This window comes from Zalophus californianus, chromosome 1 (genome assembly GCF_009762305.2).
Source record: "Zalophus californianus isolate mZalCal1 chromosome 1, mZalCal1.pri.v2, whole genome shotgun sequence".
Classification (NCBI taxonomy): Eukaryota; Metazoa; Chordata; class Mammalia; order Carnivora; family Otariidae; genus Zalophus; species Zalophus californianus.
In genome coordinates this window covers 162589177-162616827 of record NC_045595.1, presented here as the reverse complement: position 1 = coordinate 162616827, position 27651 = coordinate 162589177, and the positions used below count along the sequence as shown (strand labels likewise).

The 27651-nt window shown below is 36.7% G+C and overlaps 1 protein-coding gene across 10 annotated transcripts in view; it reads left to right on the top strand.

The window, feature by feature from the left end:
- Positions 1 to 27651, top strand: part of BBX (BBX high mobility group box domain containing) — a 274404-nt gene that overhangs the window by 103776 nt on the left and 142977 nt on the right. For 6 of the 10 annotated variants that reach the window (XM_027582499.2, XM_027582500.2, XM_027582502.2 and 3 more), the window contains one exon: positions 6182 to 6255. The exons of 2 other annotated variants lie outside the window; for them this stretch is intronic. The gene's annotated coding sequence lies outside the window, so the exon portion shown is untranslated. Of the gene's footprint in view, positions 1 to 6181; positions 6256 to 6290; positions 6472 to 21567; positions 21686 to 27651 lie in introns of those variants that run through there. 2 more of the 10 variants (XM_027582501.2, XM_027582510.2) reach the window with 2 other exon arrangements.

The window sequence follows — 27651 nt, the reverse complement described above, 5'->3', positions numbered from 1 at the left end:
GAGCTAATGAATCTTCCCAAAGTACCTGGAGGTTCCCTGTTGGTATTCCTGATGTAGCTGCTGGCAAGCATGTTTTTATATTCTTCCTGGAAGTGAAACTCCTTCTGCCTTAAATGTGCAATTTCCCCTGCCTGAGAAGGTCAAAGGCACATTTATGTTGTTCACAAGAGTATAAAGGAGGCATTCAGTGCTCCCCTGCCAAGCCAGCTGACAGGACTAATGCCTACTCATTTTCCACCTCTACTTAAGGAAACTGCAGAAATTCATGGTTCCACCATGGTCCCTGAAACAACAATCTTATGGCAAATGAACATTATAATAAAATAGCCATATTATCAAATCAGCTCATGTACCTCAAAATTGGCAGGAGTAAAAAGTGGCTGCTCTCAGACTATCAGAGTTAAACATATGTTAAAACCACCTAAATTAAAACAAAATCTACAGCGAAACCCCACTGGAAAAACTAGCAATTCACTTAGCATCCAAATGCTGAGAATATTCAAGGCAGATTTCAGTGCTTTCACAATGTAACTCTATTAAATGCCTTTCTATCATTTAGTTTTAACTCTAGTGAGATTACTAACATTTATTGAGCACGTACTATATGTCAAGCCCTTAGTATTTATATCGTATAATAATTGAAGGCAGCCTAAATTTAGAGGTGGAGGGATTGTTACCTCCATTTTGTAGGTGAGGAATGGAGAGTCTGAGAGTCCCAGGAATTGGCCCACAATTACAGGGAGTAAATGGTAGATGCAAGGTTTGGCCCTGAGGTCATTGTGCTTTGCAGAACACCACGCCGCCAACTGTACTCTGTTCTCTGAGACTATGGAGAAAAAAAAATGAGCAAATTGTGTTACTTTCTCATTTGCCCACATTTCATGTTCCACTTTCTGATGTGAACCCAGCACGTCAACCAGATCTGCTTCCTGTCCTGTCTAGCATGCTTCTTCCCATGTGCCCATAACACTCTCCTCCGTCTCCCCTCTCCACTGGTGCTGCAGGTTCCAGCTTTACTCATCTTCTTCCTAAAGATTCCCATGTGCATCCTAACTTTTTTGAATTCTTGGCTTACCATTTCAGCATACATTTCTTTTATTATTTAATGTGTGTGTATGCGTGTGTGTGAGACAGAGGGTGTGATCACCCAACTAGATCATCAGCTTCTAAAAAACAGCAACTCTTATACTACCTTTTGCAGTGTTAATACATGGTGGTCATTAATAATTTCTTAAGCTGTATAAAGGTTCTGTCATTTGCATCTCTGTGCTGTTGGCATATAGATGGGTGGTAGTTTTTATTTTTTTTTCTTTTTTATACTTTTTAAAAATTTTTTATTGTTATGTTAATCACCATATATTACATAATTTGTTTTGGTGTACTGTTCCATGATTCATTGTTTGTTCATAACACCCAGTGCTCCATGCAGAATGTGCCCTCCTCAATACCCATCACCAGGCTAACCCATCCCCCCACCCTCCTCCCCTCCAGAAACCTCAGTTTGTTTTTCAGAGTCCATCATCTCTCCTGGTTCGTCTCCCCCTCTGACTTACTCCCCTTCATTCTTCCTCTCCTACTATCTTCTTCTTTTTCTTTTTTCTTAAAATATGTTGCGTTATTTGTTTCAGAAGTACAGATCTGTGATTCAACAGTCTTACACAATTCACAGCGCTCACCGTAGCACATATCTTCCCCAATGTCCATCACCCAGCCACCCCATGGGTGGTAGTTTTTAAAGCATCATTTTATAATTGGTCAGTATTGAGTGCTGAAAGGGAGAGGATTTCCAAGTCTTTCATCTTGCTATTATAAGACGTCCATGTTAAACAATGATTGCTAGAATTTTTGGTCTCTTCCTGTTAGTGTTTTCTAACAGCTTACTGGGAAGTCCAAACAGATGGACAAATCTGTAATGACTTAGAAATTACTTTGGTGTACTGTTAGATACCTAGCGAGCTCTTGTTTTGCCTTTATTACTGTGTTTAAGATGTCTTAACTGAAAGGCTCTGGGTCCTGAGGAAGTGCAAGGGTGGGGGTGGGAAGGTGACAAAGAGGTACTTTGGATTTGCATTTTCTTTTAAGAGATTTCTATTTTCAGTGTAGCTGACACTTGTAATATCTGTTAAAGATTGGTGCCTGGCCAGAATGCCTGTGAAATAGCTGTGGTTTAAGCTTCAAGTATAAACGTTTTAACAAAAGTGTTGGCAATATAATGTATGAATAAAGACAGCACTTGTTAAAAAGCATATATATGTGTGTGTATGTGTACACATCTGTGTGTATGTGTGTGTCTGTATAAGTATATATCTCTCTGCAGTTATCTTTGTTCATAGGAAAAAGTTTATTTCAGGAAGTGACTTAACTGGAAGTCAGACTATCAGTTTATTATTTCTAGGAAAAGCATCCTTTGGCCTGTGGTGTGGGCCACAGTGATCTGAGGTGGGGAATTCATTGGCCAAAATTGCAAAACAGCTGGTGTGCCTTTTCAGTACTGTATTATTGAATAATGTGCCTGATGCCACTACTGAGGAGACTAAAGGGATATACAGTGTAGTGGGGTGGGTGGGAGACCTTAGGCTCACACAGGACACGGAAGGCTAGACTACACATATGCTATATCCCACAGAAGTAAGAGCTTGGAGTTTGTATTTAAGTTTTATTTGTAGCATGTAGTATATAAAAGAGTGAGTTGAGGAAAATACAAAAATTGTACTCATGTAAAAAAGTAGTTTTAAGACAAGAAAAATCTTTTAAGAAAAGCTGCACTGTAAAGTATGGGGATTGGACTACATGTCGCTGGGAAAATGGAGGAAACCAGTGAAAGATTTAGCACAAGAGTGGGTATTAAGACGGTTATTTGTGACCTGGACTTGTTTTGGCTTTCAGAGGTCATGCTGACTCTTAGATTAGAAATGCAGTCTCTTTCAAAACACAAACATTGAAAATAATAATTTTCAAATGTGCTTTCTTGGGTCCTCCATTTAGTTTTGTTCAGGTATAAAACCATGAGTATTCTATTTTTCAGGAGGATGAGGAAAAATCTGTTTTCCTTTTCTAGCCATTTGGCTATTTTTTTTGTTGTTTCTGGTGCCATAAATGGAGAGGCATCTGTACCATGCATTGTATCATGCCTAACAATTTTTTTTTCATTTGAATGTAATTGTTCCTTAGCAAATAATTGCAGTCCAGAATGACTTTTATTGAGCTTGATTGAATTAAGGTTATGTATGAAAATGAGTTAGTTAAAGCTTAATCTATTACCCAGAGAATTGATGAAAACATCAGAAAAGCAGTCATTCATGGGGATTAAATATTCTTCCATGTAAGTGGGCAACATGGTTGCCTTGGAGTCCCTTCTGCACTGACCGGGTAGTAATAACATCAGGGTGCAGAACACACAACACACAGTGTTGGCCTAAAAGGGGAGTTTACCGTGATGTGCCTTTGAATGTTATACTGTACATTAACACTAATTGGGAGTCTGTCTCATTGTAAGAAGTGGCACCTCACCTTTTTTAGTATAATAGGCTTTTCAAAACATAGCACCCCAAGGGGCAATGTGTAAGCTGTGCCAGAAAACCAGTTGCTCTGGGATCTTTCAGTGGTTGCTTAGGCCCGATCTTTAAGATAGGTTTTTCACATGCCAAGTCAGATGCCCAATTTGTGGTAAGAGGTAAATAATAGATATTAATAGATAGTTCTCCCACCTGCCATGAAGTTTCTCAAGGGGAGTCCTGAGCTCTGCCTGATCGGTCCTGCTAGGTATGCATCCTCTGGGGGACACAGTGTAACGGGTGGGAAACAGGCCTTGAGAAGGATCCTTAAAGAGGCAGTGAGCCCTAAGGACGAGAATGAGGGTTGAGAGGAAGCCAAAGTGGGACTCAGGGAACACAGGCCCAGCCTGAGGCATTTCCCCCTGCTCGCCCAGCAAGTCCCGCCCTTCTGACCCATCACACAGCCACCGGGTTCCAGCAAATCGCAACACCTTGTCAAGTATTGGTAATGCACAGCAGCTTATGCTGAAAGTGCTTTTCTGAAGCTACTTCTGTGGGCATCTATAAGAGCCAGATACAATCTGGAGTCTCTAAGGTTGGCTTTCAGAGAACGCAAAGGGAGTCTGTCTCAGGCAGGATCTTCAGCCTTGAATTTGACCTCTGGCTTCTCTTTCCTAGTCAGTTAAGTCCAGCAAGATTTCTTTGTTACCCTGAGTTTTAAAACCCCTCTTGGCCATGGCATACACAGCATAGTCAGCCTTCTTCCTCTCTCTCCTGACTGACCCAGAGATAGTTGTATCACAGTTGATACATTACTGAATTGTAATCAAAATAAGGTGTAGTTATGGTCCATTTTTTGATTGATGGATTGATAGATTATAAATATACTGATTTTATACACACACACACACACACACACACACATATATATATGATATACTGATTATAGAAACAAACTAATCGAGAAGGGTACCCAAAGATTAGTGAGAATTTATTTTTGGGGTCCTAAAAGAAATTCTGTGTATAGGATATATTAACATATTTTATTTCTCAGATAACATGTGCTCACTCTTTAAAAAGTAAACAAATTTTTAAACCAGAATAAGAATTAAATTGATGCTGTCAATTAATGATGGACCCTCCTTTCCCAATTTTGGCAAATATAAATTATTATTTTTTTTCGTTTATACCAATTTATTTACCTGACAGTTTTTTATGGTTACTTATTCATGATTTTTACTCATTTATTTTACAGCATTTCTTTTTTTTCTTTACACTGTTTATTTTAATGTTTTTTTTTTCTGTACTGGCTTTTATGGGTTTATATGAAGAAAATTATGTGATTAAATATATGAAGTAGTGTATTTTTTAAAACAGTATTTTTAATAATGTTAGTTGCCTATTTTGTGATAATTAAGAATAGACTTTTACACCACCATTTGGTTTTTGGAATTGTATGCTTCCTTAGTTAAAAACATAGTCATTTAATTTGAAAGTGTTCATGTTTCTTTTATATTTTGCTTCAAAGATCCGGATTTATTTTTCTATCCATGCTCTTGTTTTAAAAAATATGGATGAATGAGTAGTATCTTGTATGAAGCCACATGAGACCATTTAATATTTTATTCGTTGTTTCTAGCTATTGTTTTCTTCAGTAGCACTGGGTGACAATTGAATCGTCTAAGTCTATACAGGATTACTCAGAGGAATCATTATACATTTTTGATATTTATTGTAAGTTCTCCCGTATCATAGTGGCTGATTAGGGATTAAAAACTTCAGTTATGCTATAAGATGACTAATAATATTGATAGAACTGTAAGCCAGTAAGTGATATCCAGTTTCTAGAGTATGTTATAGCCTGCTGATTGTAAAGAAATATAATCTGCAGTGGGGTACAAAATTGTCTCTCTTGGTTGAGTGTGAATTTAGTGTACTACCATTGAAGCATCCTAGAAACTAAACCATTGTATTTCACATAGAAGCTGAAATAACTTAATTCTTAAAAGTGATGCAATTTAGGTATATGTCTATATTTGCAGTATTATTAATGTAAAATGTTCCATTTAATTTTTTTGGACAACCTTTTGCTGATTTTGATCCTCTTTCTTATATTACTTTATCACTTTCATCTAGAAAGTATTTTTTTTTTTTTTGGTAACATTTTATCTCTGTGGATGTCTCCCCCTACTCCTCACCTTTTTAAAAAAACTGTACTGCTTCACTCATTATCTTTAAAACATTTAAAAAATAAATGGTAATATATTAATATTCCTAACCACAGGTTGTCTGGTTGTTTTGGGCCAGTCATTTAAAATAACTTGAATCTAGTTAGGATGTCAGTTTAACATCCTGTTTTTCCAGAGGATTTGCTGGCAATTCTGTACTTGATTTTAGCTAAAAACCTGAGGAGTGCTTGCCTGTAAATCTCTGTATCTGTAACTTTAATCTCAGAATTCCCATTGAATAATTTGTGACTGTCTTTTTGTTAAAGTTGACAAAAAACACTTTAAGCCGCTTTCTCTAAAGAGTGTTAGCATAGGGATTTTTAGTAATTTGCCCGATTTTGATTGTTTGGCTATTACTCATTGGGGGGTGTATAATTTTGTGAAAGGACAAAGTGTCAGCTTTGTTTGAAAGTCCTTCATGGCTCACCATTTAACCACTTTGCTATGGGTCTTTCACAGAATCCTGCTGCATCACAGAAGCTGGAAATTCTGATGTTCCATTAAAATCACAATGGAAAGTCTTGACTTGACGGGTAAGAGCAGCACTGCAGGTGCATCTTACTTACCTAGAAACAGTGAAGCAGTCAAGAACTATGTGCTGTCAGAGCTGGTCTCAACTTTTTCCCATCCGATGCATTCACCTTCCGTATTGATCAGGGAAGTGTGATAATTTTGTGTGGTTGTTTTTGTTTTGTTTTGTTTGTGAATTATTCTTTTTTTAAAGTGACATTTTAATCTCCCATCATCAAGTAAGTTAAGTTTTCCTTTAAAACCATGAATTTAAAAAAATTAACTATTTCACAGTCTCTGATTTGTTTCTCCACAGTAATATGCTGTTGGTGAAAAGTTTGACTTGAATAAATTGAGGTTACATACCTAAATAAATACTAAATTGATCTATTCCCTGTAAGCTATTGTTGTTCGTGTACTGCCTTTGGCTTTGATTGAAAAATGAACCAGTATCAAAGCATTATGGAGTGTTTGTTTTAATCTGTTAAAAATAATAGAGGCAGGTATAGCAGTGTTATGAAAGTGTTTTGAATTTGGAAACCACACAGTGAAGAAAAAGTTGAGGTTGTAAAGTATGTACGTGTCAAATTATATCAGACTCTGAAACTCACAGATACTATAACTCTGTCCTCTTGTACCTCTAAGTTATTTTCAAAGCTGTTTCTTCAGGAGAAAAGTTTTTAATGGTTTTAAGATATGGCAATAGTATTTTCAGATTAATTTGAATAATAGTTACTTACAAGCAGAGTTGTTTCAGTCTGGAAACAAAATGTGTGATGCTTTACTGATGTCTGAACACTTGGTGGTGAACTGATGATTTAAAGACAGGAATTTGATGTAAATTAAAATGAACAAATATAGTAAATATTGTTTAGTTGCAGTTTTCAGGACATGAACTTAATCTCTGAGTAATTGTAAGTTAATCTTAAATCTTTCCTGTTTTTAAGTATTTTGATTTGTTAGCTTTTCAAATCTGTCTAGAATATCTGTGGCTACCTTCGTGTTTTAGTAAGTATATGACTGAATGTTGGTTTTATCATGCGAGTATAAATATAAGACCTTTGAGCCATTCTTCTGAATGTCATTGTCTAAGATTATACATATATTGTAAAATATGTACAGTTTATCTTGAATGTGTATTTACTAGGATATTTAAACACCAACAAAATCTTAATGGCAGTGAGAAGATTGGGATTTAGTTATCATTTTTCCTCCTTTCTATGCTGTTCTTTAAGGCACAATTAATATTCAAATACAAATTCTGTGTTTAAGAGTGCCAGTTAGCATACAGTTGATTTTGGTTTTATTGGGTCAGCAGAATAGACTATAGAATGTTTGAATATTGATACTGAAATTTTAAATATGTTCTCAATTGTTAACCCAAAAGGGAGTTGAATGTAGTGAGGTTTAAAGAAAATTAAGTTTGTGGCAGTATTCTGAATTTGCTGAATATGAATACATCTATAGAAAGTAAAGCTGGACACTTTATCTGATCTGTTCAGAACACTGAATTGTTAATCAGCATTAGTATGGCAGTCTTTCCTTAAGTAGCCATCTGATCTATGATTTCTGAATGTTAATCAGATTATTTCAATAAAATATTTTTTGTTGACTATAAGAAATGGACACAAATTGAAATTGCTGATAACATTTAAGAAGCTTAAGATGACACTATATACTTCTAGCTCATATTTACAATCATCATAAATAATAGTATTAACTAAGAAATAGAAAAGATGCCATGTGAAACCAGGAGTAATTTAGGAAGCAAATCCTAGAAGATGTTAACATGGCAAAAGGATGCCAGGGTCCAGTAAATCTGGGAAATGCGGTTGTATCATTCAGCTTAGGCAAAGTTATGTTTCATTATCCAAAGAGTCCCCAAATCTTAGTGCTTTAGCAGCAAAAATTTCTCACCCTTGTTCATCTTAATAAATCTACTGCCATTGTGCTCAGTGTCCTCTTTGCTCCTCGACCAAAGCTAAAGAAGCATCTCTGGGTTGCATAACTCTTATAAGGCTGAAGGAAAAAAGGAATGATGGTAGAAATGTGACTCTTAAAATTGTTGGTCAGAAGTAGCACATGTCACTACCTCTCATTTCACTGGCTGAAGCATGTCACATGGTCAACCACTATGTCATAGGGTAGGAGTGGCCTTTTAAGAGGGGATAGGGTAAGGAAAGTCTGATTGGGAGGCTATAATATCTGCTATAATATATAGCTATAATAACTATAATATCTGAATCCCATCTATGGCTCTTCTGGAGAGACAGAGTGCATGTAATGTATTAAACTTCCAAGAAGTCCATTCATTCTTTCCAATGAATCTCTTTAACATATAAAATTATTTGACCATGAATCCTTTCATTTTTATTATATAGAACTCAGTGAGCTATGATGCCGTATCCGTGACAAGTTTTAAGGACTGAGGAATTCATACAATTCAAGAGTTTCTTGATGTTTCAAATGTTAGAACTTTTCCCATCATGGAGTAAAGGGTTCTAGTACATATAATAGACTTACGTTATTATGTTATAAATACTTTTTATTGTTGTTGTTGTTGTTTGAGGTGGGGAGGGGCAGAGGGAGAGAGAGAATCTTAAGCAGGTTCCCACACCCAGTGCAGTGCAGGGCTTGATCTCATGACTGTGAGATCATGACCTGAGCCCAAATCAAGAGTTGGTCACTTAACCAACTGAGCCACCTAGGCGCCCCGTTGTGTTATAAGTAGTTTTAAAATGAATGAAAATATCTGTAGCCTGGATCCTCTACAGTTTGCATACAGAGTTACAGAAGGGAAATAATGCCACTTAGGATAATTTCCTATCTATGTGCAATACATTACAGAATTTTGACAAGTATTATCTAACTTGATGTAGGAAAAGAACGAGAAAATGGGTTCTTTGCTCTTTCCAGTGGCAATATAATAATTTTACCAGGCAATAGTAGCCAAATGCCATTACATAAGTTCAGTTTTAAGAACCATCCTAGAGAGAAAGAATGCAGACACTGTAGAAAGGGTAACAGTTGTATTCCAGGAGTTTTCTAAGGTGCTCCAACTGAGATCATAACCATTATACAGGAGCTGTGCATTATTGTCTTCGTAGTCTTCTAGAAAATGAGGAGGCACACAGCACTCCTCAGCCAATATTGGTTTGAGTAATCCCTCGGGTATTATAAGATACTGCTACCAGACCTATGTGGATTAAGATGATTTAAAAATGTAAGAGTATGCAAACGATGCTATGTTTGATAATTTATAGTTCCTTAAGATTGGGGGACTGAATCTATGGATTCGGAGAAACTTTGGCATAAATCCTACTTCTGGCGCTTTTTAATTGAAAGAATTTAGGTGATTATTTAACCTCTCTGAAACTTTGTTTTCTCATCTCAGTATGGGATAATGATCTTTATCTCATAGGACTGTGAGAATTAAATGAAATATGTCGAGTCCCCGATGCAGCACCTGGCATATAGGAAGCACTTGAGAAATGGTACTAAAAAAAGAAAGCTGTGGGGAGAGGTCAGGAATCTTGAACACACCATAAAATACCTTTCATAGATGTCTGACGGTGTATGTATGTGTAAAATGTGTTTCTGTACTTATATATAAACACAGACACACACCTCCAGGGGTTTTAACATACTGTGCTGAATGCATAAGAATCTATGTATTCTTCTGCAGTTCTACGGAAAATACAGAGTGGCTTCATTCTTAACACCGAGAGAACGGGTGAATCCTGCAGAAATATTAGCCACCCTATGATCTAATACTTCACTTCTTGCCACTGAAAATATAGAATTGTTAAGGATAGTGTGAGAGCCAAATTGTAGATAGATTCCCTTCACTCTGAATATTAATGAGGTCAGTATGAAATCAAATTTGATAATGTCTTGATGCAAGGTACAAGAACTGGAGATTGTGCCACTGAAATTTTCTTTACCATGTAGAGCGAATGCTATTTGGTTTCAAAAGAATCAGCATTTCTATCTCAGGATTTTTATGTTACTGTTTTCCAATGAGGGTTAACTTATTCAGACTCCGTCAAGCCTTTCTCTGTTGACTTTGTTCCCTGTTCCCTCGTACTCTCAGATTCAGGCACAACATGGTCCATCTCTCTTAAGATTCAAAGCTGTGTGCTATTTCTAAAGTGACAGTTTCGTTTGTTTAATTTAGAAAAACGTAAAATATTTGGGGGAGTAAATTATTCAAATTGTTTCAAATTCTTCTCTTTATAAACAGATCATCTTTGTTACTGTCAGTTACTCATTCAGCTGGATTATCAGTAGCATAAAACTACCTAAAAAATGTAAGCTCTTCAGTTTTAGAGACTATACAATAGTCTGCTTGGGCTGCCATGACAAAGTGCGATGGACTGGGTGGCTCCAACAACAGGTATTTATTTTCTCACCGTTCTAGGGTCTAAAGTCCATGATCAGGGTGCAGGCAAATTCTGTTTCTGGTGAGGTCTCCCTTCCTGGCTTGTAGGCAGCCACCTTCTTGCTGTGTACTCACATGGCCTTGTCTCTGTGTGTATGTGGAGAGAGGGAGCTCTAGAGTCTCTCCTATTCTTAAGAAGATGCCAGTTCTATTGGAGAAAAGTCCCACCCCATGATCTTACTTAACCTTTACCTACTTTTAGGGCCTGTCTCCCAAGTACATGGCCGTGTAGGACTTCAACATACGAATTTGAGGTCTACTAATTCAGTTCATAACAGAAGTAGTTGGTTTTTTTGTACCAAAGAATGAACTGAAAGTTTTAAAAAAAAAATACTTTCTATGAATCTATAAACAAGAAAACCTCATTTATTACAGTCTAAAATTCTAAAAATATAATTGGATCTTTGAGTTGGGAGGCATTTCAAATTACTGAATTCATGTTTCTTCCACTTTGAAGTCACTGTGCATGGAAATGAGTTTCATACCAGTGAAAGAATCAAATCTGAGAACTGAAAATCAGTGATTTGTATAATGGAGGAATTACATCATTGAAAAATTGATTTCCATGTGTATTCGTTGGTTCTAGGAGTAGAATTTATTTGAAAATTAGGTCAAAGAATAACTGAATTACTCTTTTGGATTATATCTGTTTCTGTTTACTCTAATCAAGCCAATTCATATTTTTTAAGGTGATTTTCTTTTACTTTATGAATCAGTTGTGAATTCAAACAGGGAAATGGCATATGGAGTTGTCCCTTGAACAATGCCAGTGTTAGGAGCAACCCTTTTGCACTGTTGAATATCTTTGTGTAACTTTTTTAAAAGATTTTATTTATTTGACAGAGAGATAGCACAAGTAGGCAGAGCGGCAGGCAGAGGGAGAGGGAGAAGCAGACTCTCCACCGAGCAGGGAGCCCAATGTGAGACTCGATGCCAGGACCCCGGGATCATGACCCGAGCCGAAGGCAGCCGCTTAACCAACTGAGCCACCCAGGCGCCCCTGTGTACCTTTTGACTCCACAAAAACTTGATTACTGACAGCCCGCTGTTGACCAGAAGCTTTACCTATAACAAAGTTGATTAACATATATTTTGTGTGTTCTATGTATTCTATATTATATTTGCATAATAAAGTAAGCTAGGGAAAGGAAAGTGTTATTAAGAAAATCATTAGGAAGAGAAAATACATTTACAGTTCTGTACTGTGTTTGTCCAAAAAAATCTGTGTATCTCATGTGGGCATGTGCAGTTCAAGCCCGTATTGTTCAAAGGCCAACTGTACTTAAGATTTTGGTAAACCAAAAGAAAAGATTGTGTATTTGAAATAATTCCAGCAGAAGTCAAGGATTCCCAAATCTGTTAGATGTACCTGGTTATTGCCCTGCCTCCCTCACTCCCATCTTTATCCCTTTTTTCCTTCCTCCGCCTTTCCCTTCTTTCCTCTGAGAGCAGCTTATAAGTCAGGTAATGGTTGCTGGGATTTCTCAAGTGATAGTCTAAATACAGCTCACTGACCATCTGTACAGTACTTCTTGCTACTTTACAGTAGCATACTTTTCTAGTAGGTATGTCAGTTGGTGGATATTTGGGATTAGTGACAGGTAAATAAATAGTGCATTTACTTGTTGGATATTGATGTAGGCTCAACCTAACTTTCTTAGTTTTATCTTTGAATTTTGTGTAAGTGTACCTATTTTGTCCGTTGAATAATTTCAGTTTCTGATGATTCAATGCCTATCTGAAACAGAAAATACAATAAAAAAGAAAGAAACTTTGGAGACCTTAAACACTTTTATGTAAAAATAATTTTAAATTGATTTGTAAAATTTATCACCTCACCTTGTGTGTTTACAGACTAAAGGATAAGCTATTTAGCAGCGATCTAATTTTGTGGATGTTAGTTTAATTGGTTGAAAGGTATTTTTAACTCTTAGCTACTTTTGATTTCAGTTTCACTGTAAAACTGTCTACAAGAATGACTCAAAAGCTTTGTGTATAATAAATTTTAGCATTGTATTTCTTCTGAACAGTCGAATCAGTCTACTGATTATGATGTTTACTAGTTGAGGACAGTATAAATAAATTCAGGCATGACTTCACTCCATGCATTAATACTCCCTGAAAGGGGGGGATAAATTAAGTATTTTTATACTGACGTTGGTATTTCCTTTGATCTCCCATTATAGAGAAGTGCATTTCTCCAGGAAAATAAATGGATCTAATGGTGCCAAATTTCTCATAAGATAGCTCTCAGAATTTCTGTGCATTTTAGTGTAAAATATATACTGCCTTTACTGGATATTCTGTACATACACGTGTAAGTATAAATAGTAAGTATGTATGAGTATATATGCATGTAGTTTCTTCAAAAAGCTAAAGGACTTAATTTATACTAGAGAGTCTGTTTTGTTCATGGCTGCATCCCCAAAACCTAGAAACAGTGTCTGGCACACGGAAGTTGCTTAGTAAACATTTGGTAAATTAGTATTACCAGAGTTCATGTTTCGTTGACCTTGTATGCCATTGAACTTGCCGTTAATAAGCATCCCGTGGTCTACCTGCGGGTAATTATTTTTCCCAGTCCGAATTGAGAGAGAGAAGCCATTCTTCAAAAATAAAAGTCTCTCCGTGCTTTTAAATCGGTAGTTAGTCCTATAATCAATAAGTGTTAGAGGGCTGAAGAATTTAAAATGAGTAGCAAAAAATTTCTGGGTGCCTATTGACTCATTTATAGTGTGCGTTGAGTCAGCAAGGGTTTATTAAGACCTTGGCCAAGTACTTCTCTAACAGTCAGTCAGTGGCCCTATGAGTGGAGTGCATGTGAATGTCCTGAGATTTAAGGTAGGCAGATTGGTTCAGCTGGGCTTAAAGAGATGTTGTACGGTGTCTGGATTCAGTTAATATGTACCAAAAAGGTAGGCTGAAATCCACGTTTAGGTGTTTTATTCTTGTGGGGTGGGGGTGGTGTTTTTAGGGCATTTCTGTATTTGAATCAATCTATGAAGATGATGGATAAGAATATTGTGTTTTGGTTTTATTTAGACTTGAACAACTTGCTCAGTTTAGTTTGCAATTGTTCTGCTTCTGCCTTGGTTATCTTACTATTCTTAAAAAACAGTTGAATTCTGTAACTATTTCAATGTTCCTTAACATTTACTGTTAAGACCATTTATTACCAAGCGTCTCTCCGTGGAAGAAGTATTCCACTTCAGGTGATGTTTTAAGGCACTGAACATTACCATTAGGCTCTTATAGAACCCGAATTTCTTGAGAGTGCCAGCCACATGGGGAGGAACTGGCTTCTGAACAAGACTTAAATTATAAAAAGCTACCATTTATCTGATGAGCACTGTCCTAAACATTCTCAGTTCTGCCACACTAATTCCAATGAAGAACCACCACCAGGTTAGAGACCCCGAGACCTACGAAATGTGAGGCGTGTCCATGTGCAGAGTAGTGTATGTCTGCTATCCATCCCGGCACCACCTGGACAAACACATACGTGAAACTCTGAACCGTGCCCTTCCTATGGTTTTGAATACCTACTGTGTTCTCAGCATTGTTAGAGTTACCAGGTCTTCATATTAGGTACTTTATAATATCAAAGAGACAACAGGAAAGTTTGAAGTCAGTAGCTGCAGACAGTGGTCTTGTGAAATACCAGAGCTCGTGCTATAGCAGTGGAATTTGCCCTCCTGTTTGATGAAGCAGATGGCCCATCTTTCAATTCATTTGGTAATGTGAACACTTAAAGGCATGATAGTTTTCAGGTTTGCGAGTTTTGTTGTTTCTGTTAAAGTCATGGGTTTTGCCGTTCTTTATTATTCACTGAGGTTTCAATTTTTAGGGAACATAAGAAAAATCTCTCATAAGGCTATTCTAATATATCTTGTTGATGGGAGAGGTGTCCCAGTTTTGTCTCTCTTTATGAGTTTTAATCATCACAGTCATAGAATTTTTTATCGACTATTTCTATTGTAATATTTCACACATTAGAGTTTATAATGTGCCTGGGAAAAAGTAATCTAGAAGTTTTACTTCATAGTGCTTATAAACATTCTTATTCTTGCCTCTAGATTGTTAACTGCATAACTGCTCACTGTTGCTTACTGAAGATTAACATGGATAGGCAAAAACTTAAAGGTTTTCTTATGTATGACAGATTTAACTGTGTCACTTTTGTTTGTTTGAGCTGTAGCTTGAGCTCTTAGAGACGTGGGCTGTGGAGTCAGATGGATTCAGGACTAAATCTGACTCAGCTTTTACTGTGATTGTGATGTGGGGAAGTTACCTAGATTCCTCTGTGAGATGGGTGAATACTGATCGTTAAAGTTGTAGTGAGGATTAAAAGTGCTGGAGGATGCAGTGCCAGTCCAGCACTTGGCAGGCACTGTGAAGAAAATGTGCTTGTTCTCAAAAAGGACAGTAAGCCACAAGTGGAATTTGACTTTTTTTTGCTTCCTAACTGTTCCTTGAAATTGAATTTCAGGCATATTTTGGTCTCCATTCACAATAAGGGAAATGTCCAGCTTCAACGTGCACATCTTTATTATATTGGAAGTCTTTATTGAGTACAGGATGGACTTGCTTTAAATCATTAGGAAAGTATAACGTTTGCTCTTTATTTTGTTAGATACTTTAAAATATTTTCTACACAGTCATATGTGATAGTTTCATTTTTATATTGCCCCAATTAATTTTGCAACTTTATTAAAGCCCAATCAATGCTCCAACTTAAGAAAACATTAAGAGATAAGTCATCTATCATTCAGTGAAATATAGTTATTTTAGGATTATTACTACTTTATACTCTTGGTATTAAGAAAATTATTACCCCAAACAAATAAATTATGTAAGCATAACAGTAAATTTTTATGATTTACATAATTTTCTTCCAAGACTCTAATTATCTTAACAAAACAAGGAAATGTATTATGAATTCTTAATGACTTTTAAAGTATGACAGCCATTTTCATAAATTGATTATCTTAACCTGATAGCCATAAAAATTTTTAAAAATTTTAGTAGAATAGTTAATTCAGTCATGAGCTGACTGCTAGTTTATTCGTACATTAGAAAAGCAAAATTTCCCTTCATTTTTAGGTCACTGGCTTAGCATTTCACAGTTAATTGATCCAAGAGAAGAAAATATTTTTCTACAACTGCGGAAAATGCTAACTCTGTGAAAGTACTTATTTTCTGATAATTTTATGCACATGAGCATGAACTAATACTACTTGGTCTTTTATCTAATATCAGTAGGTATATTAATTTTGAATATATTATAATTAACATATATTTATTAATTTTGAAAATCTCTAATATATCTAAACTTGTTTGCAGGATAATCATCTATGAAAATACCTTGATTCCTTCTAAAAGCTGCTCTGTCAGTTAGCATTGTATATGTTAGGTGTTTGTGGTCTTTTTATAGCAATTTTGCCTTTTCCTAGTTGAATATGTGTACATTCTAACCATAATAACCATGGATCATACAGACTTCTTATACACTTTTAAAATTATTAGTGTATATTGAAATTCTCAACCTTTCTGGCCCACCTATAAGAGTGTTTGCACTCTTTCTTCAGCTCTCTTTTATTTCTTTTTAGAACCAGAACTGCATTCAGTAATTTTACTGGAAAAATGTTTTGTTTAAAGATAAAGTAACATATTTTCTGTTCCTCTGTTTGTTTAATAAATACTTGCTGGAACTACTATGTGCAAGTAAACGTGTTAGATAATGTCAGAGTTGCAATATGATAATAGAAGGGGAACTCTAAGCAGGAAAGAGGGACAAACTTCATTAAGAATTGAGGAAGGTTTTAAATCCCAGGTAGGAATATCAAGGAAGACTACCCAGAGGAAAAAATTCAAAAGTCTGGAGGAGGTGAATACACTGCTTTTGCCAGTTGGATGGCATGTATATAAGGTAAAAGGGAAACCTAGAAAAGCTAGATGTAAGAGGGCCTTGAATATCAGAGTGAGTTTACTTACTTCCTTCTTAAAGGCAAATGAGCGAATGGAAAATTTTGCGCAGGTGATATAAGAAGGATGGATTGGAGGGGAAAAGAGGAGGTAGGCATTGGAAAGATTGGTTTAAGGGACTTTAGCAAAGCCTAGGTAAGAAGTTCTTCTGGATGGAACCACCATGAGACCACCGTGAGAGACATGATGCAGATTATGCCCTGTCTGGATGTAGTTTAAAATATTTTAGATTGAGGTATTCAACTCACAAAATCAAGTAAGTCTTTTTTCCAATTTGCAGGGCAAAAATTAATAGATACTCAGTTTTAAGGATTCCTTGAATGAAGATTTTCTCAAACACTTGATACCTACTACTGTTCGGCCTATCTATGTGTGTCTGCGTGTATTTAGTAATTGTAAATTTAGCTTTCACTGTGTGTCTCAAAAAATACACATCCTGTCCTGTCACTTGAACTAAATTACTAATCTGTAGGATTTGGCAACAGACTGACCTTGTGCTGGGACTGTATAGGGATTGATCCTAAGAGGGAAGGAAGAAGTGGGGGTGTTGAAAAGGAAGTCAAAGATAGGTTTTTAATTTAAGCCTGGTGTTCAGATAGTACTGCTACCAGAAGTAGAGAAAGAGAGAGTACTAGAAACATTTTGGGAAGGGGGAGGTAGAGTTTAGGATGGACTGGATTTGAAATGCATAGAGGATATCCACGTGATTATGTATAGGATGTAGTTACAGATTGTTAAGGGTTTGGGAGAGATTCAGGCTAAAGATAAATAGAGCTTAGGAGAGAGAGGTAGAGCTGAAACTTTGACTATTGGTGAAAGTAGAAAATATGGCTAAGACAGAACTTTGGAATACATCTACAGATTCTTTGTTAAGAGAAATCTAGAGGAAAGAAAAACAATCAGATCTGTGGGGGGAAATGCAATAGAGTACAGTACCCAAGAAGGTGGGAAAGAATTTTCAATAAAAATGTTGAAAAATACAGAGACCTCTAAATGCTCCCAAACAGTGTTAGGGTTAGGTGATTCGGGGCTCCTTTGGAGAAAGCATTTTTTGTAGAGTGATCAAGGCAGAAGCCATTTTGTATAGTGTTTGCAGTATTCTCTGTTTTATTGCAATGTTCTTGATTTTCTTTTTAGCTGAAACTGTATGTTAGGCCGCTGTTTTCATGGAGTAATCTATAATGACTTACAAATCCACACCCTGGGAGCATAGGACTCATCTTCTATAAATGCAGTTTTAATATTCTTTTCTTTAAATATGTTATCTCAGACTGTTTCAGATCATAACTTAATCCAGGTGCTAATATCATTTTCTCAAATGCACTGAAATGACTTTCTTTAAAATCATCAGCAAACTACTTTGTAAATGCCTCTCCCATAGGACTTATATTATAATTGACATTACAGAGGCATGAATAATGAATTCCCTGTCATTGCCAGCTCTTCTTTTACACTGAGTACACTGATGCTTTCTTTAAGGCCCACTGGTTTAATAAAGATCCTGTCGAAAACTCTTTGGTGTAGGGGGCTACCTGCATATGAAATTTCTAGAGTAGAATCCAATACGTGGTGACTTTTGTTTCCATCTGCAGAAAATAGTTTTAAGGGGATACAAGATTAACCCAAGTAGTAGTAATGATTATAATGATGAAAACTGCAGTTGTCATTATTTGCATTTTTCTCTCTGTTACGTATGTTTGTGTGAGAGAGTGTATTTTTTCTAATCTTCACAGTGACTCTTAGATGTGTAGGTCTCATTATTCCCATTTTATACATGAAGGAACTGAGGCTTAGAATATTTAAATAAATTGTCTGAGCTTTTTGGCTTATTAAAAACAGAGCCAGGATCCTAATCAGCTTTTTCTGACTTTCAAGACCATGTTCTCTACGTGGCCCATGCAGTTTTATGAATTATTTGAAAGGTAAGTTTTAACACTCTTGATGGCAACTACTCACTCTGGTTTGGGAGCTCAACACCTCATTATTTTCTTCCTTTTTTCCTCCAACTAGGGAAGAAGAGATCACTTTCATTTGCTTAAACATGTTGCCATTTGCCGTTGTTGGTTGTCAGGTACTTTTCTGTGAATTTAATACTGTTACATATATATTTAATCTTCACATCAGTTCTGTGAGAGGTGGATGTATTGCCCCTCACCGTTTTGTTACGAACCTTTCAAACATCATTGTACACTCATACACTTACCACCTAGATTTGACAGTTAACATTTTCATTATTTTATGACATATCTGTAACCTAGCCATCATCAATTCAGTTTAATTTTGGCTCCTTTGCAAGTAAATTAAAGACATTACTATCCCTCCCTTAAATACTTCAGGATGCCTATTATTGACTGCAGTTCACTATTTAGGTACAACTTTTTTAAAAAAAATTATTTGAGAGCGAGAGAAAGAGAGCACAAGCAAGAGGGCGGGGCAGAGGGAGGGGCAGAAGCAGAATCCCTGCTGAGCAGAGAGCCCAGGACCCCAGGATCCTGACCTGAGCCCAAGGCAGATGCTTAACCGACTGAGCCACCCAGGCGCCCCATGTACAACTTTTTTGATCTGAAATTCACATTCAGCGAAATGCACAAATCTTAAGTGTACATTCTCTGAGTTTTGATAAATGCATATACCTGTGTAACCCCAAATACCTATCAAGATATTAAACATTACTATTGGTAGGTGTCTCTTTTATTCACATTTTGTAGGTGAGGAAACTGAAGCCCAGAGAGGTTAATGATCTGCCTAAGGTGACACTGCCAATAAATTGCAGAACAAGAATTCAAACTCATGTAGTCTGGCTGCAGGGTTTGCGCTCCTAACCACATCACCATACTGTCCGTGGATTAGGCTCACGTATTCGCGTATCCTTTTACATTTCATGTGTACAGATACAATGTTTATTTTTTACATAGGTATGTAGACACAGAAGTAGTATGTTTGGGATTAGAGTAGAAATGCTGTTCTAGAAATGCATCAGTTCTTTGCATGAAGTTTATGGCAGTTGAAGAGGGAAACTAACTTCCTTCATTGAAATACGAAGGTGCATCTCTGTATAATAACTCTAGTCTTACCTAGATCCTTGATTAATTTTTCCATATATAAAGTCACAGTTAATTTCCTAATGACAACACTGAGATTCAGGAAAATCCTAAAGTGCCACTTGAATAATTAAGGGTAAATGATGTTCAGTATAGTTTTGTATTAAGCATATTTTTGCTCTATTAGTAGAAAACTATTCATCTGTGTGTGGTATATATAGTACCACTCACCTTGATATCTCAATCCCCAAAATAATGGAATTAGCCAATTTAGGATTTATAGCTATGAACTTTGTGAAGTTTTTAACATGAATGGAAGTTTTTGACCTTTCCAAATAAATTGCATAAAAATATGAATAAGGACTGGAATAGATTATATTAATTTTATTTTTGCAGTACTTAGGTGTACCATCCCTATGAAAATAAATCGTATCTGTTTCCTGCGTTGTGTTCACATCACAAGCTGTATCTGAAAAGTTGACTAGTACTCTTTGTTCACTATCCAAATGATGAAAAAACAACCATTATGTGTATTAAAAAAAATTCTGTGTTGCTCAAAAAGCAATTTAAATAAATAAAAGCATGTAGTTAGCAAAACCTAGCCAGTCACTAGAGGGCAGAGCAATACTATACTTTAGATTTTATTTGAAAATTTCTGGTTTAAAAATTGCTGACCATGGAAAAAATATACCAATGCACAATTAAATAGAACTTTCTTTGTATTATTATTATCTTGTCTTGCTGTGAAATCCAATAACATGATTATTACCCTTGTATCAAAGGAGATTTTCTAACAATTACACTGCTTTCAAAAGGGCATGATTATTTAGAAGAGTATAAGTATCCCTCAAGAGAAAACATCAAGGCTTAGAAAGAGTGATGGCATTAAATCATTTCTTATTATAGTACCCTGAAATTGGATTGCATGCAGTATACACTTTAGGTGAGACATTATGACAGATTAAGTTTGAGACAGGCTTACTAGTATTTAAATGTAAGAATTCATTGAAGTGTGGAGCATTTTTTTAATCTTTCAGCTGAAATGTGTTGAATCATTAAGACTTTGAAATTACCAAATTGTAAAAGCAGTGAACTAACTCTAGCTTCTTTTTTAAATGTTGAAATTCTGTCAAGTCACATTCACTTAATTTCATTTCTGTTTGAAATTTTCTATCATTCTGGTATATTTTCATTATGACTTATTTTTTCTGATCTTTAAAATAAAGGAGGCTCTGAGGTAGTTAACTAGTGAGTAACCTGAGTAGTTCAGTGTCTCAAAAGATAGAAAATTTTACTTTGAATGTGTAGTTTGGATTTATATGATTTATATAGGATTCATTTCTAATAGAGTACATGAGATGTCAGAAAAAGCACTGGATTTGGGAATCCAAAGATTCAGAGCCCCGGTTATCATGTTTTTGCTTTACGACCTTGAACAAGTCACATTACCCCTCTGAAGTAACCATTTTATAAATTGGAGAATTGGGAAAAATTTTTTTTTTTTAATTTACAACCAGGTTGTTTTGAGGATTGTGTTTGTGTCTGTGTGTGTGTGTATCTCCAAAGATGAGGCTGTAAAGACAAATTTTAGTAGATGATATAAGCTTAGAAAAACCTTAGAAATAACTTTGAAATGGGTATTTATTATCTCATAAATGTAGTACACGAGGGCACCTATTACACAATAAATGCAGTCTCCAATCCAAAGTGAGGTTGCCAGCCTCTCCCCTGTCTCTTGAGTGTCTCTGGCTGCTTCATCTCTCTGGAACTCCCCTTCCGCTCCTCTTCCACTTTACTCTGTTTATGTTTCCTCTCTCTGTGTTTCTCCTGACTGTCTTTGGTCTCTCTCTGTGTTTTTCTTGTCCCAGGCACCCTCAGGAAGACCCCAAGCCTCTAGCGGTACCTGGTATCATCTCCAGCATGTTTATAGATGTGGAGGATTCCCTGGGATATTGAGAAATACCAGAGGCGCATTGTTCTCCTGTAGTAAGTCCATCAGCATTTACTAAGTGACTACTGTTAACAGAGCACAGTTGGCGATGCTTTGGGCAAGGAAGAATGAGTCAGGGCATAGGTCAGAAGAAAGAAATTTGTAACCTCTTCTCAGTTCTTGTAGACTAGACACACAGGCAAATGAAAACAACAACAAAAGACAAAGCTGACTAATAATTATATAGATGAGTCGTGTTGTGGGTGTGCTGCAGAGGCCCAGAGTTAAAGGAGTAGAGAAAAACCAGGTGGTATGAATCAGGTTTCCTGCATGAGTTTAGAATTAGGTTTTGAAATGTGGCTGGAAGAAAGATGAGGAGAGAGAGGGTGGAAGTGAGTTATTTCTGTGGGGCTTGGCCAGCCTCTTGGCTGGCCTGTGAGGGAATCCCTGATGGGAGGGTAGTAAGATAAGTTTCAGCCTACCAACAGCGAACTTTCCCTCAGCTCCCAGTCTCAGAGAAATTCAAGTTATGAAAGGAAACTCTGGTTATGAAAGGAAGTTCAGCCAAGTTGAGACTTTTCATAAACATAAGTGGTATCTGTTGCCAGTTTTAGAATTTATAGAGTTGAAGGGTAAATTGTGACTATGAAATAATAAAGAGGTACCTATGCCATGAAATGAGGACATGCCATTAGAATATGATCTAGGGATGCATTGTAAACATGAAGATGAATTAAAATAGTAAATCAGTGTAACAAGTTCGTTGTTTTTGTGTTAGAATTTTATTTTTGCCCTTATATTTTAGATAGTCCTACCTATGGACGCACTGGTTTTCAGAGTTGGGAACTTCAGCTGTGTCACGTTGGGTCGCCCACAGAACACTGCATCTCAGTTTCCTCAGATGTAAGCTAAGGGTGAAAATACTGAGCTCAGAATTGTTAACAGGAATTAAATAATCTTTTAAATTCTTGAGTGCATGATAGGTACTGCTTGTTACTTGCAGACAAAAAGCGTCTTTAAAGTAGTTTGTAAAATACAGTGTAATTTCTTAGATCTTTTTAACTGTAGAAGCAACCCCATAGTATTCAGAAAATGCTATATATGCAGGGAATATTTATAATGTGGGGACAATATACAAAGAATAACATTAACATGAACACCTGAGTACCTACTACTGACTTAGGAGACACAGCTGTCCCGGGCCCCATTCCCTGGCCTGTCTTTAACATTCCCCGCCCAGCCGCCCACCCAATCCTAGATGTTGAGTTTATTACTTCCTTGTTTTTCTTAATAGTTTTTTTTTCCACATATTTATGTGGAAAAAATGTATCCCCTACATTATTTTTGCTTGTTTTTAAATTTTATATAAGTAATAGAATACTGTTTTCTTATGCAACATCTATTTGTTCAGCTTAGCAGCAACGTGTTTGAGCTTATACTTGTTATTCACTTATGATCACAGTTATATTTCATTGTCTGAAAATACTACAGTTTATTTGTACACTTTCTTTTGATGGCCATTTTAGATTGTTTACAGATTTTGTGTTATTAGAGATAAAGCGGAAAGGGAAAATTCTTGGGAATCCTGTTCATGCCCCTTGATGTACATATTATTTCTCTAGGATATATGTTCAGGAGTATAGCTGCTGGGTCACAGGATATGCCCAGTCTCAGAACTCTACACGACAGTGGCAAATGGATTTCCATAGAACTTGTTACATTTTATACTCCCTCTAGCCCGATGTAAGTGTTTTCCTATAGTTCTTTAAAATGCCTAGATTTTTGTTGAATTTTTTAAGTTGCCAAATAACACCATCTTAACAATAAACCTTGATGAGCTATTTTTTAAAATTAGTTTTATCCTTTGCAGCAGCTGCTTTTCTTTGTCACAGTTTTCCAATTGTCACTTGTACCTTTTCTCAAACCCACTGAAGTCAGACATCCTGAAATAGCTGGGTGTGTTTGCTAGCTAAATTTTTCCTCCCAAGAAAACCACATTATAATAATGTGATGTTCTCTTATGTTAAATGAAAATTGTTAGCTCTTCCTGACTTCTAAAGACAGTTGGGACAGAGAAATGTACACATCTTTTACTGATTTCTTTTTTCCTTAATTCGAGTTGAGAGAGAGAAAGAGTGACCCACAGAGGGCTGTTTGCAAGGTGCAGTGACTTAACCTGTGTTTTGCTTTGCGTTGCGAAAGTCCCCAAAGCTCCCCAAAGCTCGGGTAAATGACTCCGCTTGTATTTGCCACTCTCTCCCGTTTTCTGACCTTCACCCACTTCTGTTTTCTCAGCCAGTGATTCTTTTGTATGTGATTACACTTCTCTACTCCATTCTGGTCTCCATATCACAGTTCTTCCAACCTGATACTTTCTGCCTGGTGGCCCATAATGTTAGTTGGTTGACCTCAGTATTTTGCCTATCATCAGACTTGTTGCCACCGTCTCTCACATTAATTTTCTGAGGCTTTCCAGGAGTGTACCAGGATCTAGCCAAGTGCCTAGTACTTGCTATTCATTAGATGTTTATTGAATGAAGAAAGGAATGATGTAAATGTCTGAAAAGCACTGAAATGCCCTTTCCTTGCTCAGCAATAGTAATTTCCCCAAATGCAGTGGGCAGAAATCACACATACTGAAAACAGTTCTGCCCGTGGGTAGCTTTCTAAACCACAAGCAGTTATTTCTTCTTGAGCTTCAGTCTGTTTTGTTTTTTTTTTTTTTTTGAAAAATGAGAGTAGTAGACCAGTGATCTGTAAGATTCCTTTTGACTCCAGCATTTCGTATTCTGTCTTCAGTTGAAATGAAGATTAGTTTCTCTCTGGATGTCTAGGCGCCACTGCCAAAGCCCGAATCCATCCACCTCACTGGGCTTGAGGCCCATGACTGTGTCACAGCAACCTGTCAGTCATTGTCTCCCATAACTACAGCAGGTGGGGGGCATACATCGAACTTTCTCTTCTTCCTCTCTTTGTTATTTAGGGTTGATTTGTTCTATAGAAAGAAGGCATTTATCGTTCTTTGTAAAAGTGTATTGAATACCTTTGGCTTCCCAATTTCATTCACCAGGCTGCCTGGGCATTGTTCAGTGTAAAAACCTTGAGTTCTGCCCCCTTGTTCCTCCTCCCCTTCCTCCTCCAGCCCCACAGCTGTGTCCAGGGCACTTTGTCCTCCCCTTTGTTATTTGCTGTACAACTTAACCCCATGTCTTTTCTCCCAGTCCAGTTACCGTCTTTGAGTCAGTGTTGATTTTTACTGTTGGGTCTTTCCGTGAAGTCAGTGGGTCTGTATTCATCTGGTGCTAGAGAAACAAGTTGCCCCTTCCTTTCTCCTCTGGTTTCTCTGCGAGGGACTCTCAACTCCGTTCACTCCGTCTTCCCAGAGCTATTGCAGGGACTCTAACTGTGTTGTCTAGATTTCATTTTTTAAAAAATATTTTATTTATTTATTAGAGAGCATGAGTGGGGGAGGGGGCAGAGGGAGAAGCAGGCTCCCCACTTAGCAGGGAAGCCTTACATGGGGCTCGATCCCAGCACCCCGAGATCATGACCTGAGCCAAAGGCAAACATCCAACCGACTGAGCCATCCAGGTGCCCCTCGATTTCATTTTGTGTCTGCCTCTGAACTCTGTGGATCCAAGGCTAAAGGCACCAGAGAGCAGACTCCATGGAGCAGGGGCACAAACTCAGTCTTAACTTTCTATAAATTGTAAACACTGCCCAGTCACTCCTGAGGGTTCAGGCCATAGACCTGTGTGTTTGACCATGAACTAAGATTAAGTCGGCTCTTTCTGATTGACTTCTATTTGGGAACACCAAACAGTGTAATCTTGTCACAATGTTATGAATCTGCTTTGTGAAAAATCCTGTGTAAGTCTGGCAAATTTTAGGTTAAGAAGAGAATAAGTTAAGAATTTTGTAACCAAAAAAAAAAAGAAAAAGGAGGAAAACTTCTTTAAAGAAGGATTTATTTTTAATAACATTAACTCTGAATCAAAGATCTGGAATTTAAAAAAAATTTTGTATTTTCTTCTAAATGTTAAATTATTATTACTGAAAGCCCAGTTGTTAACCACCCACCTCCAGCCTCCATGCACATAAAAGACTCAAGATTTACTGGACTGTCCAGCCATGAAGAACAAGAAGCCAGACTATCTGTGATAATTCACCCCTCCTAACTGCTTACTTGACAAAACTCTACAAAAACACATTATGCCAGATGTTCTATTCTCAAAAGAAGCAGTTAATACCATCCTATCTCTAGAGGAACAGATTATGTTTTGTTCCTCAGGAATGCAAGGAAATATCTTTTATGCTTATAAGGGGAAAATGGGAGAAATTACCTGATACGAAAACTTTACTGACAGGAGAATACTCACTTGAACCAGTCTTAAATTGTGTCTTTGATTAATGTAAGAGGTTTGACCTGTTAAGTATTCACATTAATATTTTAAATTAATCAGTTATAAAAGTCCCTTTGTAGTACTAATTCACTTAGTATTTTTTTAATTTAGACAGGCTTGAAAGTACTTCAGAAAACCTACAGTACTCATTTATTATTCTTGTTTTAAAGTTTTTTGAAAGAAAACTATATTCTCTAATGACTAAGTTGCAGCAAATGTTAAAAATACACTATTGTGTTAATAGGTTGGATTATCCTTAAGTATAGTAGAAAGTTTGAGTATATTTAAACATTTGATGCAAAATTTTCTTTCAGAATCTAGGAAATGCATTTATAACAGATTGTGCATTGAATGCACTTAACTCGAAAGAGGCATTTTTAAATGCTAAATTAAGAATAAACTTTGAACTACATATTTAATTTTTACTGTTGTGTTATATCTGTTATACAGCAAAGTTAGTACATATAAAAGTAAATTCAAAGTTGGGCTTCATGTAATTAATTGTGTGATTATACAAAATCTAGATTTATCTCTATTACTGCAAAGCATCTTCTTAAAATACTTCTGAATAATTTCATTCAAATGTAGGTGTTTCTGGAATGACAATACTCATTTTGTCTGGTAATTTATATCTGGTTCACAAAAACAGTGAAATGTTCAGATGGGTCTATCATTTTAAGGAAAAAGTAGTGATTAGCATTATCTGTTTTCCTGAAGTTGATTTCCCAGTATATTACCATTCATTATCTTAGCTGCAAAATCCATATTTCTAAAGGGCTAACTAGGTTTTATTAAATCTTAAAAATAAATCAGAGTCTTTTTTATAAAAACAGTGGAGCAGAAAGTAGAGCACCCACACTTTTTTTTGTTTCTTCGTGCCTCGTGGAATCGGGACTCCTCAAGGAAGCTCACCTAACATAGTGTCGTTAAAGATAACAGACATGGTTTTCTTCTGTGTCTATTTCTCCCACCGACGCTTACTCAGAATCTGTATGTTTCTCTTTTGCTTAGCCAGTGGACACTTCACTCCTTTCCCCTGTGTTAGCCAAGCACCGTGTCTCTTTTGAATGATGGCATCATTGCCCTTAGGTGAAGGTTTGTTTTGAGCTTAGAGGAATCTCAGCTGCCGTTTTCATCCATTTATAGGTATTTTTTTTTAAAGATTTTATTTATTTGACAGAGAGAGACACAGCGAGAGAGGGAACACAAGCAGGTGGAGTGGGAGAGGGAGAAGCAGGCTTCCCACCGAGCAGGGAGCCCGATGCGGGACTCGGTCCCAGGACCCTGGGAACATGACCTGAGCCGAAGGGAGAGGCTTAATGACTGAGCCACCCAGGCACCCCCATTTATAGTTCTTTGCTGTTACTTAACCCTTAACACTGGTTGGATGGCAGTGTTACTTTTCTGTGAGTCTCAAGCTGTCCTTTAAATGGCTGCCTGTATTGTGTGTTCATCAATCAATAACCTGCCTTTGCTAAGAACCGCTCTGGACCTCGGGAAGGTGGCGCTCTGGAGCTCTTGAGTCCGAGAGCTAGATCTCAAGGCCGGGAAGGACGAGTGGGTCTGATTTTCTCTGAATGGAGTCGTTCAGTCAGCTGTTCTCTCGGGATTAAAGCTCA